Source organism: Bos indicus x Bos taurus, chromosome 26, assembly GCF_003369695.1.
Source record: "Bos indicus x Bos taurus breed Angus x Brahman F1 hybrid chromosome 26, Bos_hybrid_MaternalHap_v2.0, whole genome shotgun sequence".
Lineage (NCBI taxonomy): Eukaryota > Metazoa > Chordata > Mammalia > Artiodactyla > Bovidae > Bos > Bos indicus x Bos taurus.
This window is the reverse complement of record NC_040101.1, coordinates 47,491,171-47,513,105: the sequence shown is the minus strand read 5'-3', so window position 1 is coordinate 47,513,105 and position 21,935 is coordinate 47,491,171. Positions and strand designations below refer to the sequence as shown.

The following is a 21,935-nucleotide window of genomic DNA, read 5'->3' as shown; positions in this document are numbered from 1 at the left end:
TATAAATATCTTAGAACAAAAAATGCCACTTGAAAGAGAAAAGAGAGGAGAGTTCTCTATGTATTCAAAATTATCAAGCTACAGTAAATAATTCTGAGTACTATGGTAAAAGTATCAGTTCAGTCATTCAGTTCTGTCCAATTCTTTGCAACCCCATGGACTGCAGCACTCAGGTTTCCTTGTCCATCATCAACTCATGGAGCTTGCTCAAGCTCATGTCCATTGTGTGGGTGATGCCATCCAATCATCTCATCCTCTGTCATGTCATCTCCTCTTCTTGCCTTAAATCTTTTCCTGCATCAAGGTCTTTACCAATGAGTCAGTTCTTCACATCAGGTGGCCAAAGTATTGGAATTTTATCAGTCCTTCCAAAGAATATTCAGGGTTGATTTCCTTTAGGATGGACTGGATTGATCTCCTTGCAGTCCAAGGGATTCTCAAACTATTAGCAAGGTGAAAAGACAGCCTTCAGAATGGGAGAAAATAATAGCAAATGAAGCAACTGACAAACAACTCATCTCAAAAATATACAAGCAACTCCTACAGCTCAACTCCAGAAAAATAAACGACCCAATCAAAAAATGGGCCAAAGAACTAAATAGACATTTCTCCAAAGAAGACATACAGATGGCTAACAAACACATGAAAAGATGCTCAACATCATTCATTATCAGAGAAATGCAAATCAAAACCACTATGAGGTACCATTTCACACCAGTCAGAATGGCTGCAATCCAAAAGTCTACAAATAATAAATGCTGGAGAGGGTGTGGAGAAAAGGGAACCCTCTTACACTGTTGGTGGGAATGCAAACTAGTACAGCCACTATGGAGAACAGTGTGGAGATTCCTTAAAAAACTGGAAATAGAACTGCCTTATGATCCAGCAATCCCACTGCTGGGCATATACACTGAGGAAACCAGAAGGGAAAGAGACACGTGTACCCCAATGTTCATCGCAGCACTGTTTATAATAGCCAGGACATGGAAGCAACCTAGATGTCCATCAGCAGATGAATGGATAAGAAAGCAGTGGTACATATACACAATGGAGTATTACTCAGCCATTAAAAAGAATACATTTGAATCAGTTCTAATGAGGTGGATGAAACTGGAGCCTATTATACAGAGTGAAGTAAGCCAGAAGGAAAAACATAAATACAGTATACTAACGCATATATATGGAATTTAGGAAGATGGTAACAATAACCCGGTGTACGAGACAGCAAAAGAGACATTGATGTATGGAACAGTCTTATGGACTCTGTGGGAGAGGGAGAGGGTGGGAAGATTTGGGAGAATGACATTGAAACATGTAAAATATCATGTAAGAAACAAGTTGCCAGTCCAGGTTCGATACACGATACTGGATGCTTGGGGCTAGTGCACTGGGACGACCCAGAGGGATGGTATGGGGAGGGAGAAGGGAGGAGGGTTCAGGATGGGGAACACATGTATACCTGTGGCGGATTCATTTTGATATTTGGCAAAACTAATACAATTATGTAAAGTTTAAAAATAAAATAAAATTAAAAAAAAAAAAAAGAGTCTTCTCTAATACCACAGTTCAAAAGCATCAGTTCTTTGGTGCTCAGCTTTCTTCACAGTCCAACTCTCACATCCATACATGACTACTGGAAAAAACATAGCCTTGACTAAATGGGCCTTTTTTGGCAAAGTAATGTCTCTGCTTTTTAATATGTTGTCTGAGTTGCTCATAACTTTTCTCCCAAGGAGCAAGCACCTTTTAATTCCATGGCTGCAGTCACCATCTGAAGTGATTTTGGAGTACAAGAAAATAAAGTCTGTCACTATTTTCATTGTTTCCACATCTATTTGCCAAGAAGTGATGGGACTAGATGACATGATCTTAGTTTTTTGAATATTGAGTTTTAAGTCAGCTTTTTCACTCTGCTTTTTCACTTTCATCAAAAGGCTCTTTAGTTCCTCTTCACTCTCAGCCATAAGGGTGGTGTCATCTGCATATCTGAGGCTATTGTTGTTTCTCCTGGCAATCTTGATTCCAACTTATGCTTCATCCAGCCCAGCATTTCACATTATTTACTCTGCATATAAGTTAAATAAGCAGATTGACAATATACAACCTTGACATACTCCTTTCCCAATTTGGAACCAGTACCTTGTTCCATATCCTGTTCTAACTGTTGCTTCTTGATCTGCATCCAGGTTTTGCAGGAGGCAGGTAAGGTGGTCGGGTATTCCCATCTCTTGAGGAATTTTCCACAGTTTGTTGTGATCTCCACAGTCAAAGGCTTTAGCGTAGTCAATGAAGCAGATCAGATCAGATCAGTCGCTCAGTCGTGTCCGACTCTTTAGTAGATGTTTTTCTGGAATTACCTTGTTTTTTCTGTGATCCAACAGATGTTGGCTATTTGATCTCTGATTCCTCCGCCTTTTCTAAACCCAGCTTGAACATCTGGAAGTTCATGGTTCACATGCTGTTGAAGCCTACCTTGGAGAATTTTGAGCATTACTTTACTAGCATGTGAAATGAACACAATCGTGCAATAGTTTGAGCATTCTTTGGCATTGCCTTTCTTTGAGATTGGAATGAAACTGATCTTTTCCAGTCCTGTGGCCACTGCTGGGTTTTCCAAATTTGCTGGCATATTGAGTGCAGCACTTTCACAGTATCATCTTTTAGGATTTGAAATAGCTCAACTGGAATTCCATCACCTCTGCTAGCTTTGTTTGTAATGATGTTTCCTACGGCCCACTTGACTTTCCACTCCAGGATGTCTGGCTCTAGGTGAGTGATCACATCATGGTTATTTGGGTCATTAAGATCTTTTTTATGTAGTTCTATGTATTCTGCCACCTCTTCTTAATATCTTCTGCTTCTGTTAGGTCCATACCGTTTCTGTCCTTTATTGTGCCCATCTTGTAAAAGTATAGGTAAAGGCCATTGGAAGAAATTATAGAGTCCAGAAATAAACTATCCACACACATAAATAAGCTTTATATATGACAGAGAAAGCATTGCTTTTTGGTAGGGAAAAGGTAGATTGATCAGTAAATTGTTTAGGGATAAGTGCTTGTATATAGGAACAAAAGTAAGATTCCTGTCTCAAATAAGACACAGAGATGAATCTAAATTGAATTCAATCTTACATAATAAAACCTTTAAATCTTTATATGAATATTTAGGGTTTTGTCATTATGCTTTTGGAAGAAATAGGATGTAAAAATTGAAAATCATAATAAAGATACATTTTCATAAAAATTAAATTTTTTCCATCATATGACTCCATAAAACATGGGAAATATATATATTTTAAAGACATCTCATATAGAAAAATGTCTGTGAAATACTCCCTCATATTATATCCAGGGTCTATCCAATTCATATCCTTGACGTTCTTCCACTTTTACCACTTGATTTAAATCATCATCAGTCATCTCTAAACAAGTCTCTACATGTTTATTTCTGCCTCTCTGTAGTCCATTCTCAAACAGATCTAGTTTCCTGAAATGTAAGTTGGATGATGTCAATCCTCAGCTTAGAATCATGCAATACCTTCCATATTTTTCAGAGTGAAATCAAAGTAAATTTAGAAAACATACTGATCTGCAAGCTCCCAATGTGTCCATAATTTCATATCTCCTGCTGCTGCTGCTGCTGCTGCTAAGTTGCTTCAGTCATGTCCGACTCTGTGCGACCCCATAGATGGCAGCCCACCAGGCCCCGCCGTCCCTGGGATTCTCCAGACAAGAACACTAGAGTGGGTTGCCAATTCCTCCTCCAATGCATGAAAGTGAAAAGTGAAAGTGAAGTCGCTCAGTCGTGTCTGACTCTTAGCGACCCCATGGACTGCAGCCTACCAGGCTACTCCGTCCATGGGATTTTCCAGGCAAGAGTACTGGAGTGGGGTGCCATTCCTATTCATCATTTATTTCTCAGACACACTGGCCTCTCTATTTTTCACACAAAACAAGAATGCTCTAGTTTAGGTCTTTGAACTTACTTTACCTGTTATGCTATTTCCCAAATAACCACATAGCTTATCCTTCAACTTCTTAGAGTCCCTGTTCAAACAGTAATTGACCAATGAAGCCATTTATTTGATAGCTCTCTTTATCCCAATCATTCTTGTTTTATGTTTCACCTATCACAATCTGACAAAACATATATCCACAAAAACTTATTATTATTATTCATTATAGTCTGTCTGGAATTTAGAGGAGTGTTTGAATAATATGCATAGGAATCTTCAAACTTGATAGTGGTTTCTTCTGGGATGAAGAGGAAGGAGTGGAATTTTGGAGTTTAGATAATAATTTTTAATAATATATGAGCTTTTTTCTTAACTGAGGATAGTATTTGAGTATCCAGTATTTTATCATTCTTCTTGTTTACTTGGGATATCCCATTGAAAGAAAAATACAGTTTAGGAGTACAGATGTAAATGCCTCATTTATTAAATATGTTTTACTTAGAAGAACAAAATGACAAAAACAATAACAAAGTTTGTACTAAGAGATTTTGCTTTGTGCATTAAACAGGACTGCATTTTTGAAAATGTATCCTAACAGTGCTTTCTATGGATTTTAATGTAATTTTGATTATACAATTAGCTAAACTTACTATTTCCTTATGTGTTATGTCTAAATATCCTTCATACCTACTTAAGCAAAGAACTCAATAGAAGCTAACTAATAAATAATTATATTGATTTTGTTTGTTTGTTTGTTTTGAGTATGGTAGGATTAACAAAATCAAACAGTGAAGTTGATTGAATTTTCAAAAACAATCTCTTTAAATACTTTGACTTGATTGAAAGGCAATATGACATAACTTTGTTTCAACTACTTTATTTAAAAAGGTATATAAATACAAAAAACAAAATATAGTGTGGGATTGAATATATATTCAAGATAGGTATAGAGAAATACATTTATATATATATCTATTCATACATGTATATCTAAATATCTAAAAAATGATCAAAGAAATTCATCTTGTAGAAAAGGAGTATAACTCAGAATGAGTTACTACTTGGGTATGTTTAGATACGTGATCAACTGTTAACATAAGTTTGGGTGGGTGGATGGTTACATAAATTTAAACACAATACTTATTGGATTTTTATTTCATAGACCAAAACACTGAGGAGAAAATTATATTAATATTAATATCTGTTCAAAGGTCAAAATTTGTATGTAAATTATAACTCCTGCCTAGAAGTCCATTAGTCTTTCAAATCACGAAAATTTTTACTTCATTTCCAAGTATTTTTTTTTTAAGTTTTATTGGTAGTCTTAATTACTATTATGAGGTGCTAGTTAGAGGAGTTAAGTTAAAAAATCGATATAAAAAAAATCGATGTGAAATGGATGTTTACATAAATTACTATTTAATAATGCACCTTTTATTAATCTAGAGCAGATGGTGGATAGGACTTATACAAGACATTTGTACAGCGTAGGATTACGAACTATAAATCTAAGGTATTAAAATGGTCACATCTTTTGGAAATGTAAGGAGTCATCTTTTAGGTATCACATTTATACATAGATACAGTTTCAGCCAGGGAGAGATAAGACATCTTTTCCAGATTAGAAGAAGATTATTACATTTGACCTACAAATTATGTCCCAGAGGAGACAACTTGTCTATTTTAAACATTCCTCACTAATATGACCCATGCCTATATGGAAAATTCATTTTTTATTACAACTGGAATCTATAGGAATAAAACTTGATTTCTCATGCAAAACAAAATACGCTACTTTCCCATATTTTTTATGTTAGCATCATATTATGTCCTCTTTTGTAATGTGTTCTGCTTACTATTCTTTATGATGTCCTTGAAGAATTCTAGTTACGAGTTTTTTCTCATTAAGAGAGTATCTACTCCGTAGGCTGTAATTGCTAGATATAGTAACTCATATTTTCTATTTTAAATCACTTTCATGCACCAGTTTTAACCCTCAACAGACTTTTTTTATTGTATTACACTTTCTGTTTGTAAAGCTATTATATTTGTCACATGCTTTCTATTTTCTTTATTCATAATCAGTCTCAATAAAATGTTATCAGTTCTTCTTTTTTTGATCTGCCACAATATATGAGTGACATTCAGCATACTGGGAATAGTTGACCCAAATAACTCTATATTATCTTTTGAAGGAAAAAATAACTGCAAAATCTACCAGCTAATCTTCTGCTCTATTCCAAATTTTACCCTTTTCCACTACTTGTGTGGCTCTTTTAAACAAAGTTCTCTTCCACAATGTGCTGGAGACTAATAATTTTCTGCCAAAATCTTTTACCAATATTAAAACAATTTACTATCTAATTATTTATGTTATTATTTAGCAAGGAATCAAATTAAGGTTTACTGTGACTTTTAAAGATATAATCTTATTCATTTTCAATATTTTTAATTAAAGTATACATTATCATGATCCAAGTGTTCCTAGAAACATCTAAACTCCCTCCTTGTGTAACAAAATTCAGTATCCAATTATATTATAGTGATTCAATGATAGAAGAATGGATTTTCAGTTCCAGATCTGTATACTGATAAATTTATTTAAATTATGTAAGCTCTTTGCTTTCAGTGTTCTAATTTATAAAATTAGAATAAATCTCTTATAGTGTTGATGTTAGAAGGTAGAAGTACAGGTATAATTTACCAAGAAAGAATTAGGCAATACAATTAAAAATATTATTTAACACAATTAATTAAATATGATAATCATCTTGCTTCCCAGATCTTACCTTAATTTTAATTATGATATTACATATTACACTGTGACTACATTTAAATAATGTCTCTACTTTACAGGCACATAATCTATTAAAAAATTAACATTACCAAACCAATATATGGAAGTCTCTCCCTACATTTCAATGGTCTTTAAGAAGCCTTTACTGCTGGTTTCAGAATTCATAGTTTATTGGTTTTGGTTCCCGGATTTTTGTCTGTTAGTTAAGGATATTTTTAAAAGGAAATAATGATTTACTAAAAAAGTTAGATTTATGACTTTTCAGAAACATACATATGATGATTATTTTAGACAAACTATCTATTAAATAAAGGAATCATATAGGGTCCAAAGGAAAGAACATTTGAAGAATCTTGCAACACAGATTCTATGTCAAGCCTTACTAAAATTAGCTGTGTACAACATTTAGAGGGAGGATGAAGTTTCACTCATCTGTAATATATTTCAGCAAAAATATATAAAATAAACAAAGAACAAAATATGTTTCAAATTGCAATTTTTTTCAAATTGAGTAATGGAAGAGGTGATTAAATATATTTAACATAAAATTAATGCATATGTGGAGAATAACATCCAAATTTTCATAAATACTAAATAACCAATATTTGTTAATATTTTTAATATTAGAATATGAAAAATTGTTGAAACATGGGTATTTCTCTCACTAGTTTAGTTAATTTATCAAAATCACATAGTAAGAAAATACCAGAGCCATGTTTGGAACTCAAGAAATTTGGCCAAGTTCATACTCTTAACCTACACACTCTACCATCTCCAATGCATTAGATTCTTTGTTTTTAAAACAGAAATAGAGTTATAATGGGTTTCCCAGGTAGCTCAGTAGTAAAGAACATACCTTCCAAAGCAAGAGTCTCAAGTTTGATACCTGGGTTGGGAACATTCCCTGGAGAAGGAGATGGCAGTCCATGATGTCACAAAAGAGTTGGACATGACTTAGTGACCAAAATGACAAGAGTCATGATATTGTCATTAGGATTAAAAGCAGTTATTTTATTTAAGCATAGAGTCAAGAACACAATAGCTAGTTAATAAGTGGCAGTTTTGATTCTTATCATATATACTGTTTTACTCTACATTTCTAGTTAGATGATATATTCAGAAAGTAAAGGTGAAAAGTGAAAATGTTAGTCACTCAGTCATGTCTGACTCTTTGCAGCCCCATGGACAACATACACATTCAGAATATATATATACTCTTGGAATATATTCAGAAAAATCAGCATTAAACCCAAAGTACATGGCCACTAGTTATCTACAAGTGCTTCTGTTCGGTACCTACTCCAGCAATGGGAATTATGGCAAATACTTAGCCCGTAAGATATGCTTCCACATGAAAACTGAATTAGAATGATACCCAGTAATGGGTTAGATCTCAGATGAGAAAGGGGAAAATATACCTTATAAAAACCTGAGAAAAGTAGTAAACAGGTAACTATTATTCAAATTTACCATGGAACTATGGTACTTAACTATGAACACAGATGAAGATCCATTTGCTTATATTCTCTGGTAGTATGCAGATAGGTCAAGAGTATGTATCTCATAAACCAAGAAATCTGGATATATTCTTGTTAACCATTCTGCTGTGGGTTTTTTTTCCCCCATTCCCAATGAGTAAAGATATCTAGAGCCTTTCTATACATTTCATTTATATACCTTCTTTTGTAGACTACTGCTTTGAATTTTTGCACATGGAAAGTTGTCTTCATTTTTTATTTGTAGGATTTTATTATGCTTTCTAGGAATGAATCTCTTGTGAGATATTCCTGACAAAATATCAAAAATATATTTCATTCTATGGCTTTTTCTTTTCAATCTTAATGCCTTGTGAGGAAGGCATGAGCGAATGTTTTTTTGTAAGTAAATATTTTAGGACTTGCAGGCCATAGAGTGTCTCCCTCTCTCTCTCTCTCTATTGTAGTGATAATGTGGCCATAGACGCTAAATAAACAACTGGTATGACTGTGTTCCAGGAAAATGATTAATAGAGAATGAATTTGAATTTCATATAATTTCTAAGTTTCTTGAATATCTTTTCATTTTTCAGTAATTTTCCAAAAAGTTCTTAGATGTTAGGACTTATAAAACATCAGCATGGATTCACTGGTAAAAAAACATTCATCAAACTATGAACTTAAGAATTGTGCACCTTTACTGTGAATAAACTGCACTTTGAAAGGAAGTAAAAACTGACTAAAAGGTTTAATCTGAAAAAAACTTCAGCATAACAACTGGATTTGACTCATTTGAAGTAGTTTAGAGACCTTTATTTTGAAGCTTTTTATATCTTTTTATTTTTAGGCCATCTTTAGTAAATATTGTAATATCAAATCCACATGTCTCTTCACTGCCTCTTTTTATCCCAAAGGCGTTATTAAACCCATAGATGAAAACCTGGAAAAATGCAGAGCCATTTGTTTTGTGGAAAAGTGACTGAGGAAGGACACTGATATAGATACCTTATCTTCAAAACTAAGTATCAAACTTTCAATTAAAACTAGAATTTAACCACTCTGTAGAAGTGTCCATTTTACTCAGCTGCAAAGCTTTCAGGAGGGTCCTGTGGTCCACATTCACTGGATCTTCTTATTAATCTCTGAGTTTAATTTTTCTACAGACTTGATTCACTAACTTGCTCCACACACTTTTTATCTTAATTTGTTGAATTTATATTCTACTGATAAAAGAACACTGTTTTCTTCTCTTCACGATTAATTTTTCCTTTTTGTGCTTTTAGAATTTTATTTCAGCAGCATTATAGACAGGATAGAAGACACATCTATGTAACTACACAGACATCTTGAATAAAAACCAACACATTTCAAGTTAAATGAGATTTATCCTTACATGATAATGTAGTATCAGGCTTGATTAAAGTGGTTATAATTGTTTATTCATCCAAGTGAAGGTAGTATGGTTCAAGTTCCAAAAGCAAATCTGAATATTTTGTTGTTTCATTGGCATTGGAGAAGTTGTTACCAGAGGGAAGAACAAGGATGGAAAGTTTTGCATGAGATCTATTTTACTAATTATAATGAAAACCCATTGAAATTATATTTTAGTATTATTTGTATATTATACATGTCTCTTTGGGGATCTAAGGTTATCATGATATCTTTAAAACATTTAACTGTGGATTCTCCCAACTGTGGAATATTGGGACCTTTTTTTGATACTTGAGTTCTGCTACTGGTATGAGGAAATAGTAGGTATGTTTTTACAAATATTTCTAAAACAAACTCTTGGCAGAAACCCCTCAGAGTGCCATGATGCCCTTTATTATTCAATTTATATAATTATCAGTGCATCCATGAATGTGAAAATCAATCTTCCCATGGGATATTAAATCAAGGTCCTAACAGGAAGTCATTTCTATTTTCTTCAGTGTAATTCTTGAGAGTATGACAATTACAAAATCTTGAAGTTCTAGTTCTAATTATACTTGGCATTTAAAATAGCTCACTTTGATAGAACTATTTGTATTTCACCCAGTCTTCTCATTCCCTGGCTTGACAGATGTCAATCAGTAGTTAACTACCTTTATTTATCACATGCAATTGATGATTCTTCTTTCTTAATCTCATTTCTCAAACTTCCACTTTTCAAAATCTTTGGATTTAGAATAAAGATCAATGCCAGAACTTGATTTGATCTTCTCTAGTTTTAAATCTTGATAGAGGAAATGTAAAGTATATGTAATTTAAGTGAATCCCCAAACAGAAGGGACTATTTAGAAGATTGTTTCAGTTCAGTAGCTCAATCATGTCTGACTCTTTGCAACCCCATGGACTGCAGCATGCCAGGCCTCCCTGTCCATCACCAACTCCCAGAGTTTACTCAAACTCATGTCTATTGAATCAGTGATGCCATCCAACCATCTCTTCCCCTGTCATCCTCTTGTCCTCCTGCCTTCAAGCATTTTGTATGATGTACTCTGCATAAAAGTTAAATAACCAGGGTGACAATATACAGCCTTAATGTACTCCTTTCCTAACTTGGAACCAGTCTGTTGTTCCATGTTCTGTTCTAAATGTTGCTTCTTGACCTGCATACAGGTTTCTCAGGAGGCAGGTAAGGTATTCTGATATTCCGAACTCTTCCAGAATTTTCCACAGTTTGTTGTGATCCACACAGTCAATGGCTTTAGTGTAGCCAATGAAGCAGAAGTAGCTGTTTTTCTGTAATTCTTTTGTGTTTTCTATGATCCAACAGATGTTGGCAATTTGATCTCTGGTTCCTCTGTCTTTCCTAATCCTGCTTATACATTTGAAAGTTCTTGGTTTATATACTGTTGAAGCCTAGCTTGAAGGATTTTGAGCATTACCTTGCTAGTGTTTGAAAGGAGTACAGCTGTGCGGTGGTTTGAATATTCTTTGAGATTTCCCCAAAAATTGGCTAAATCATTGCTATGTAGTTTATATACTAAGGTTATAATTATGCTTACATGACACAGAGAATTTTCATTTCTCCTGTAAGATGTGATGTCATTTAATAGTTCATATGTCATCCTTAAAAATTTAGCGACAAATACAATTCTTTAAAAAAAAAATCTTAATTAAATACATTTATTTATAGGATAGAAGGTAATTTTTCTGGCACTGATACAAACATCTTATTTCTGAACTTACCCTGTCTGTAAAAAGTGAAATGCAGTGCCCGAGGATACATTTTGTTGACAGAAAACTCATGCTCTGAGGTTTTTGGAGGTTCAGCATAGCGAGCATATATATGTGGTGATTATTTTAATCTTTCTTGATGCTTGGACACACTCAAAAACTGTAAGGAGAATTACAGTTGTGAAATTATTATTATTATTCTGTATCATTATTATTGTGAAATAATATTATTTTCTGTACTATTCTTGTGAAACTGCAGAGTGGTGAGGTACCCTGCTTTAAAGTGTCTTTTTAATGCAGAAACAGGAACTGCTTTCACACGGAAAATAAACACTTTTCCAAGTTAAGTGGTTGTTTAAAGAAAAGATACATTTGATAAGTAAGTATTCCAGTGAGGGAATAACTATACTTGTGCTGACAGCACAAAGACAGACATAGAGAAGGAGTAAATATTGATTGTGCATCAGAATGATCTGAATTTTTATCAGACTGATTTGAATATGAACTCTGAAGCTTACTATGTCACTTGATCATGTTTCTGGGTCCTGTTTATCCTGTGTTACTTTATCTCTAAAATAAATTTAGCCATGAATGTTCAATAAATGTTAGGTAATTGTATTATGTACAGTTGACAGGAACAGAGTAAAGTCCTGCTTAAAAGAAATACATTGAAAAGCTTAGTACTGTCAACACCCCACAGTGAGTTTTTTTTTCCTTCTTAGAACTTGTGCACTGCAGCATAGCAGAAAGGATACTCTATGGAATTATTTTGTTCAAATCCTTTCAAGCTGCTTCTGCAGAGAAACAAACTTCTATGAATTAACTCTGGCAGTAGCAAACTCTCAGGAGATAATGTAGCCTCTATATCCCCCACTGCAGTTCTTCTGAAGTCTGTGGACCCTGCAAATGATTGCTTTCCCTCTCTTCCATACTTCAGAGCATCATTATTAAAGTAAATTCCAGTTCCAATGTCAGATGACTTTAATTCTTGATGACATGGAAAATTAAATGATCTCCAGATATCTAACCATTTTATTGCATATTCAAGGTATCTCTTCCTTTAAAATGATGGAATAGTTACTTTGATACTTAGAAAGGGTAAAAACATTTATTTAATGCTGGGTGAAAAACTTAGCAAAAATCTTTCTAATATTTTTCCTAACAAATCTCCCAAAATCTCTCATGAAAATGCAAAATTGAATAGGGTAGAGAATGGTCCACCTATAATATCCATAGAGAAAATTAATTCTTCTACTAAAAGTTTGTAAAGTTGTTTTTCTCCTTTCAAGTGTTTTTTTTTTTAAGCAAATATGTAAAACACAACTGCTGTGGAACAATAAATCCACAGTAAATGGTAAATAATAAAAGCATTCAGAATAAATACCTTGAATTTGGCAAGTATAGGATGCTGATTCTTTCCCTAATTAATCACTATGAAGAATTAAAGTGACAATTACGTTTGCTATATCAGGACTGTGACTCTACCACCAATTATGAAATTTCCATTGATATTAGAAAGTGTAGTATCTGAGAAAAGAAGCATTCCAGTATTATACACATACACACATATATGCAAACAGTTTACCCACAGGGGTTCTATCCTTGATTTTTTGATCCAGCAGGATCAAATCATGAATATAACCCTTCCAGCTTGTATGACCTTGAAGGAAAAAATGCTTACAAGTACTGTGCCCATATGTAATTGGAAATTTGACTAATTCTTCAGAGTTTAAAATAGATTAGGAATAATACATATATAAGAAATATCATTAGACCTGTCCAATCTGGAGATAAATATAAAATAACCTACAAGGAGCCTTGCCTTACAGCCCTCTTCTATGTAAGAATAATATAAAGCTTCAGTGCCTTTATTAATGTGTCATCAGATGATCGCTAGGCAGTCTCAAGTTGTCGTGTCTCACGTTACCTCTGGAAATCAGCTTTAGCCAAGCAGTTTTCAGGTAGACTCTGACTGATTCAATTTGCTGCTAGAAATCAGCAAAGGTACTCGGCTTTCCTGTCATTTTGGAGCTTCATTATCTCTGCTGGGTGTTGGAATTAGGGAATAACTATAGAAAATGACTGTCTCCCTGACCTTGAACCTAAAATATCATAGATCAAAGCAGCAATAGTTAAGGCCTGAACCTCAAATTTTTTTCTAGATCACAATGGGGACAAGTCGTGTTCAAATCATATAGCCAGAATACAGCCCAGCTGGACTAGAATTCAACTTTTAATCTCCAATTAAGTGAGGTCATAGTACATTAAAGTTATTTTATCTTCTATAGGAATCTATACTTTCCTCCCTCCCCACTACCAGCCATGTTCATAGCTGCTTAATGATTAGTAAGATTTGAAGAGACTCATATGCAAACAAAGATATGAGTGTGCACAAACACCATCTTTCTCTGTTAATGTGCTTAGTTTAGCACTTAAATAAGTGTAAACCAGATTTCTGTAAACAATTTTTTTCTAGTTGAGCAATTAATTTGATTATTAAACTTTAGAATTCTTATAATTCACGTTCATAGTGAAAAGAAGTGTATCCTTGATTTTGTAGATGTCTCTTTATTTGCTAATTGCTTACATTCTTATAGTTTTGCCTTTATAGATGGTTCAAAATAGATATGAGGTTTCTTCACTTGCTGTTTGTTTTGTACAGAAGATAGCATGAAGAGTAGGGACTATAAGTGTGCTTTTCATTGCTATATTCTGATCTGTTTTCTTACTGTTATAGTTTTTTTTTTTTTTTAAATAGACTTTGTTTTTAGAATTAGGGTTTTTTAAAATAGTTTTAGATTCACAGTAATACTAAGTAGACGTTACTGAGATTTCCCACATGACCCGCCCCCCACACACAAATGCATGGCCTCCCCCATTATCAACATCCCCCAGCATCACTGGCACAACTGGTGAACATACATTGATGTATCATTATCCTCCAAAATCCATAGCTTACATTACCATTTACACTTGGTGTTTAACATCCTATGGGTGTGGAGAAATTCATAATGACACATATCCACTATTATAACATACAGAAGAGTTTCACTCCCTTAAATAAACTCTTTGCTCTACCTATTCCTCACTCCTTTCTCCCATCCTCTGGCAACAACTAATCTCCTTATGGTCTTCAAATTTTTGAGTTTTTCAGAATGTCATATAGTTGAAATTATATAGCATGTAGCCTTTGCAGATTGACTTCTTTCCCTTTAGTAATATGCATTTAAATTTTCTCTTTCCATGGGGAACAGTTCGTTTATTTTTAGCACTGAATAATATTCTATTGACAAATTATCTAATAATTTCCCTGGTGAACTCTTAGTTGTTTCTGAATGTTTGCAGTTATGGATGAAGCTGCCCTGAGCATCTTTGTGCAGGCTTTGGTGTGGATGTGTTTTCAGTTCCTTTGGGTAAATACCAAGGAGCATGATTGCTGGATCATATAGAGTAAGTTGAGTTTTGTTCAAAACCATCCACCCAACTATCTTCCAAAGTAACAGTACCATTTCGCATACCCACCAGCAGTAAGCTGGGTTTTTCAGTTTAATATATTGTCTACCCTCAATGACAAATCATGTGTAAATAGACATTCCTTTTAAAGAGGCAAAAAATTCTGTTAAGAAAAGCATAAACATGTTTTTAAAATTGGCTACACACACAATACTTGCCAGTTATCGTATTTTGTCATAATTATGTTTTTTAGGAGAGGAAAATAATTATTTTAATCCATTAGGTCACACTGTCTTGAGTGCCATACTTTCTTAGAATTCCCTAGTGCTGCAAGCCCTGCAATATCTATCTGCCCCTTGAGATTTGCTATAATTTCTACTCTGAAATGTGTGCAGCATATTACTATTATGTTTCTTGAACAATGATTACATATGCATGTAGTTTTTATTAATTATTTTATAATGTGAGTTCAAGCTGGATATAAATCTGACTACCTTTCACTGAGCTTAATTCATTCCATTTGTATTGATCTAATAGGATAATTTTTCAGGCCTAACTTTCATTTAGGAAATTAACACTTTAGTCTCAGAAATCTGTTCACAGTATAATTACAGAATTTCTTCTAAGAGTTTGTAACATGAAAAATGTTCCATTGTAATTTAGTATCAAAACTGAACTAGGCCATTGCATGTGAGGAACAGGAAGTGTTATAAAAACATGTTGTTTTAGAAAGTGGTATTTTTATCTTAAAAATATATATGTATAAATATACCTAAATGCAGATATACAAAAAGTATACTTTGGGATCCCACATACACCCAAGATTACTTTTAAATCACTTGGTAAGATGTATAAAATTAGGAGGTCAAAGTATAGTTTATGCAAAATTTTATTCTGAGTCAATACTAATGGATACAAGATGAAAGAGACGACTTTGAATTAACTCCCCACTCTCCTACTTAAACTTTATTTTGTACCTGATTAATGATAGTAGACAGGATCACCTATGTTCAAAATACCAGCCACTCTGTAATTTGGAATGTTTTTTATACAGTCTCTGGAATTACCTGTAGGGTGCATTTGCAGGTAGATAAAACCTTCTATTTCATTATCAACTCTACTTCAGTTGACATTAGAAAAATATGTAATAGTAATGTAGTTTTGGGAGCCTGTTAAAGACTAGATCTGTACTCAAAATCACACTGAAGCAGTATGCTTTTTGTTATAATAGCTAAACCAATATATTAAGTATAAAGACTGATGAAGAAGTACTCAGAGTCTATGGATTTATGAATAGTGTGGAGATATATGCTTACAGAAGCCTTTGACTGCATCTTAAAAGTTCAATAGTCCTAGAAACATTTGAAAATTCCTCCTTTCCCACTTTGGAGCAGACTTCATCTATTCACTGGAAATGTAAAATTTGTATATCATAGTACTTCTTTTAAAAGTCTAAACTATTAACATGTAGCCATCCTTTTAAAGAGCACTTAAGTGCTACTTCACTTTTATGTATACTACATATAATTCTTTTATAGAACATAAGGTCCAGAATGGTAGGGGCATTTATTTATGTTGTTCATTGCTGTATTTCTGGGGCTAGCAATGATGTTAAGACAAATAATAATTACCCAACAAATGTTGAATGACTAAATGTAAATTTAATTCCTGTCAGATGAGTTGATAATTATATAAAGCCTTTGTATTAGTCTGTTTAGGCCGCTATAACAAAATACCACGGAAGGGTGGCTTATAAATATTGGAAATTCATTTCTCACAATTCTGGGGTCTGGAACTCAGAGAGCAGGATGACAGTGTGATTGAACGAGGATCCTTCTCCAGATTGCAGAATTCTTCAATCCATACATGATAGAAGGAACTAGAGAGCTCTGTGGGATCTTTTTTATAAGAGCTATAATCCCATTCATGAGGATTCCACCCTCAGGAGCTAATCACTTCCCTAAGGCCCTACCTTCTACTACCATCACCTGGGGTTAGGATTTCAACAAAGGAATCTGAGGAGACAAAAACATTCATACCATAACACTGATCAAATTAATAAGATTTTAAATCTTATGATGTTTAGAATTATAAGCATAAAGGTATTAAGATATATACTGATGTGTTTAACAACCTAAAATTCTTTTTTTCCAAAAAGGTTTAGTTTATCCATTAATGATGTACTTGTTACCTGATGGTCATCATTTATAATGTATGGATCCATCTCCTGTAGCTTCAGGGTAACTAGATTTTTGCATTTTAATTATGGGCTTGACTAGCTGAGTTAAATCTGTTATGTGTGTGCTTATTGTTATTATTGACTAAATCTTTCAGCAAGTATCCAGTTTTACCCGAGGAAAGAAAATTTAGATAGTTATACATAACAACGTTTATTCCCCAAGTAAATAGAGTTGACATTTCTTTGACCAGTAGTGAAAATTTGAAGTCTCACATTACTCTGGATCTAATGATTTTTTGTTTTATCCTTATAGACATGGAAGTGGTTCAGCGATGGTGAAATATTTCTTAGATTCTTAGATTTTTATGTTTATCTCTTAGTGATCTTTTATTTTTATTTATTTTAAATTGGTGAATAATTGTTTCACAGTGTTGTGTTGGTTTCTTCCGTACACTAATGCAAAAAGTCACAATTGTGTATATATATATCCCCTCCTTCTTGAACTTCCTTCCTCTCTCCCATCCCACCTGTGTAGGTTGTCACAGAGTGCCAGGCAGCTTTCCACTCTTTTATACTCCAATTATTGTTCCATGTCATCAATCCATCTACCTGATACACAAAGCCATTCTTTACGATGGCCCTCTATTCCATGTGCCTTATTTCCTTAATATGCTATTATGCCATTCATTTTTTATCCCAACCTCCTTTTTAAGATTTCTGTTTACATTTCCTTCCACAGTTCCTAATACCTAACCACACTCTCCTCTGTGACCCCATGGACTGTAGCCCACCAGGTTCCTCTGTCCATGAGATTTTCCAGGCAAGAGTACTGGAGTGGGTTGCCATTTCCTTCTCCAGAGGATCTTCCCAAACCAGGGATTGAACCCTGGTCTCCCACATTGTAGGCAGACACTTTACCATCTGAGCCACCAGGGAAGCCTCTACTCATTATTACACATGTGCAATAATGCTGTTGTCTATTAGAGTATCACTTTAAATGACTACTAAATTGTCCAGAGTTTAAAAATTCTGAATTGTCAAACTATTGGCAATGGAGAGAAGAAACATGAAAATCCGTATTTGCTTACATAAATATCCACAAGATGCATTGCTATGTCAACTTATAACTGCAACTCAGATCTCTTACAGAAATACATAAATTCAGTGAGGGAAGTGGATGCAATTTAATGGCTACTTGATGGGGGATGAGACATGTAGAATGAGAGGAATTAGTCCAGATGACTTTATGATGCTCATGTCTGTTTTAGTTTTCCATGCTGCTCTAATGATTGCATATTTTCCTCTCTGATGATAATTTACTTCATCTCTGCCATATTGTATAAATGTCCTTCTCCTCTAATCTTGAATATCTTAGGTTATGTAACGTTCTTTGTATTCCTCAAGTAGCCTACCATTCTCTTTAGGATTCCATAGCTCTTTATGCATATCTTTATTATCCTTTAATTATTCATTTGCAATACTTTCAACTCACATGAGTGTGAGATTATTTAGGAAGGGCTACAAGGTATACCTAACATAGTAGATCCATTAATAACTTGTAGAATTTGTATACTATCTCTTTGACTAAGCCACCAGGACTGACTGACTCAGTGGAGAACCAGGGAACATCTATTTATTTCTAATTTACCTAGAAATATTGAAAACTAAGGGCAAACAGACTGAAAGGGGGCCATGCAATTGAGAACAAATTCCATATTAATGGCATATTAATGAATTTCATGGGCACCTAAAGTTACTCCTTGACTGATACTGTGCCAAAAAGCCAGATGATATATTGGGGGCAGAGTTATTGACTATGCCTTTTGAGAAAGTATGGCAAAATCACAGTAACCAAGAGATAGTAATGGATATAGTAGTGGTTGTTCTATTATTTATTACTTAATGCATGCGTGCTAAGTCACTTCAGTTGTGTCTGACTCTGTGCAACCCCACAGTTGGCAGCCCACCAGGCTCCTCTGTCCCTGGGATTCTCCAGGCAAGAATACTGGAGTGGGTTGCCATTTCTGTCTCCAGTGCAAGCACGGATGCTAAGTCGCTTCAATTGTGTCCAACTCTGTGACCCTATGGACAGCTGCCCACCAGGCTCCTCTGTCCACAGGATTCTCTAGGCAAGAATACCGAAGTGGGTTGCCGTTTCCTTCTCCAATTACTTAAATAAAAGGAAGTGGGTTGCCGTTTCCTTCTCCAATTACTTAAATAAAAGAGTATATTGTATATAATTAGTGGTATTTGTTCTTTTGGTTTATAAATACAATACCTATTTGATTCTCCCATTCTGGGTGTTATGATCATCAGTCTGCATAGATAACATCATTTACTTTTATTCTAGCAGCATTGGGTACAACTGTATAACTGGGTAAACTGAGATGTAGAGGTTTTAAGTTAATTGTGTAAGGTCAACTATGAAGAAGGAAGTAAAGCCAAGATTCCAACTGTGTCTCTAAGATTAAATCCTGTGTGTTTTACCACCTAAAATCACCAGACCAAAGATGCTGAATCTTTTTTCTTCACTTATTTAATATTATTTCCCTTCCTTCAACTCTACCTTCTTCATAATGGGTTTTATTAAAGTCATTTAGACAATATTAGTATGCATCCTGTTCAGTGCTTGGTATTCTATGCAGAAAAGGTGTGAAGTATATCCAGAGTAACCATTGAACACAAAAATGCCTGTGGAAGAACCTGCAGGACAAGGAGCGACGATGCATACATAGACAGTAATTGCCCTAGAAAAAGCAAACACAGGCTTGAAAACACATTGGGGAAATGAGACTGGGAGAGGCAGAAGAGGTCACTGTTGCTGCTGCCTTGCCTGATGTTTGGGAGGAGTTAATTATTGAGCAGCAGGTGTTTTCTGTACTCAGCAGAGAGCCTCCCGAAAGCAAAACTGGCAGAGCTGCCTCTGAACAAGAGCCACCGATCCTGCCATTGTTTGGCACGATGAACCAAGCTTTCTGCTCTGGGAAATGCTGCATTGTATTACCTTGGATTTCATCCAGCCTGGATCCCATCAGACAGAATTGCCTCATTGTGTTATTTCTGACTGACTGGGGTAAGACTGCAGGTTTTGCTTTTCTGAAAATCAACCTGAAGCAAATCACCTTTGATTACAGATTGAATTTACAAAGTTGTTTATTTCTCATCTTATTCCCTGATCTCAGGAACTGCAGAGTGAAATCCAGTAAGATCAAGCCACATCACCTTCCTTCCAGATTCCAAAATGTCTGAAGATATGAAAAAGCAAACAAACAAACTCACTAATAAAGATTAACTCCTGTTTCATTATAAAAGTGAATTTTTTCCAACACCTCTCCTTCTCGGTCCTAGGCAAACCAATATAATATTAAGATAAATTGCATATTATGTTTCTAAAAGTAAATCATAGCTTTATAGTAACTGTCTTATATAATATTCAATTTTATAAGGACTTTTGGAGAAAAATGGCTTTGATGAAAATGCCCATTAAAGAGAAAAAAAAAAAAACACCATCTATATTAATGACAATACTTATAACACCATGATAGTTCACACTTATTTAATATTCATTAAATGCTAAGTTGTGTTAAGCTCTTTAAATACACTTTCTAAATTAATCTTCACAGATTAAATGGTAGGAAATATCCTTTCTGTTTTTGTTTTGACCCTAGAGTCAGAAATTTGTGTTAATGAGAGTCTGCAGTTCTTGGGGCGCTATCATGATTGACCTATGTCCACAAATCTCTTCTTTTTACTAGGCATTGGTTTTTTAATAGTTTGTTCCTTTATTCCTAGTCTCCATGCCCATTCTTTTCCTCACAAGTCAATTAACAGTTTACCATATTAATATGGTTCCTGGATTAGGATTTTATATATGTTTGCTAAATATGGGCTTCCCTGGTGGCTCAGCTGGTAAAGAATCCACCTGCAATGCAGGAGACCTGGGTTTGATCCCTGGGTTGGGAAGATCCCCTGGAGAAGCAAAAGGCTACCCACTCCAGTATTCTGGCCTTTTGAATTCCAGGGACTGTATGGTCTGTGGGGTCACAAAGAGTTGGACATGACTGAGTGACTTTCACTTTTTCACTTTCAACATAATCTAAGTTTTTTCTTATCGTGCCTTTCCTGATACTCTTGAGTACAGACTTGTTCAGCACTGTGTTTGAAAGTTCTACCTCTCATGCTGAATGTATATTATTGTTTCTACTACAAAATATTGTTATTTACACTTTACCTATCATTTCCTTAGTGATGGGTGTTATTATACTTTACACTATCAAAACTTCAGTGTGATGAACATTCTGGGAAATCACCATTTTTAGATCAACTATTATAGTTTATTGCTATTTGAATTAAGATGTTTTCTAACCAAATAAGATATTCTCTAGGTCTTATTTGCAGACTTTTAAAAAGACTATTTTTAAAGTAGTTTCAAGTACACAGCAAAGTTAAGAGGAGCATACAGAGATTATCTATATATCCCCTGTCCCACACGTGCATAACTTCCCCCATTATCAACATCCCCAACCACAGCAGTACATTTGTTACAGTTGAAAAACCTACATCTACATAGACACATCATTATCACCCAAAGTCCATAATTTACATTAGCATTGACTGACTCTTGACATTGTATATTCTACAGGTTTGGAAAACTTGATAATGACTTGTATCTACCATTAGAGTATCTTGCAGATTAATTTCACTGCCCTAAATAAATAAAGACAAAAAAGAAAAGCTTCTTTGCCTATTCATCCCTCTCTACCCTCATCCCATGTCAACAACTGATCCTTTTACTCTAAGATTTTTTCCTTTTCCAGAATGTTATGTAGTTGGAATCATACAGTAATTAATCTTTTCAGATTTGATTCTTTCACATAGCAGTATACATGGTTCCCTTTGTCTTTTACTGGCTTT

The 21,935-nt window shown here is 34.4% G+C and overlaps 2 long non-coding RNA genes across 2 annotated transcripts in view; both read left to right on the top strand.

The window, feature by feature from the left end:
- LOC113884541 overlaps positions 1 to 21,935 on the top strand; it is an 854,339-nt gene that overhangs the window by 251,426 nt on the left and 580,978 nt on the right. The gene's annotated exons all lie outside the window — the stretch shown is intronic.
- LOC113884542 lies at positions 19,923 to 20,313 on the top strand. The gene is made up of 2 exons (XR_003508903.1): positions 19,923 to 20,094; positions 20,204 to 20,313. It is a non-coding gene; the product is annotated as an uncharacterized LOC113884542 (long non-coding RNA).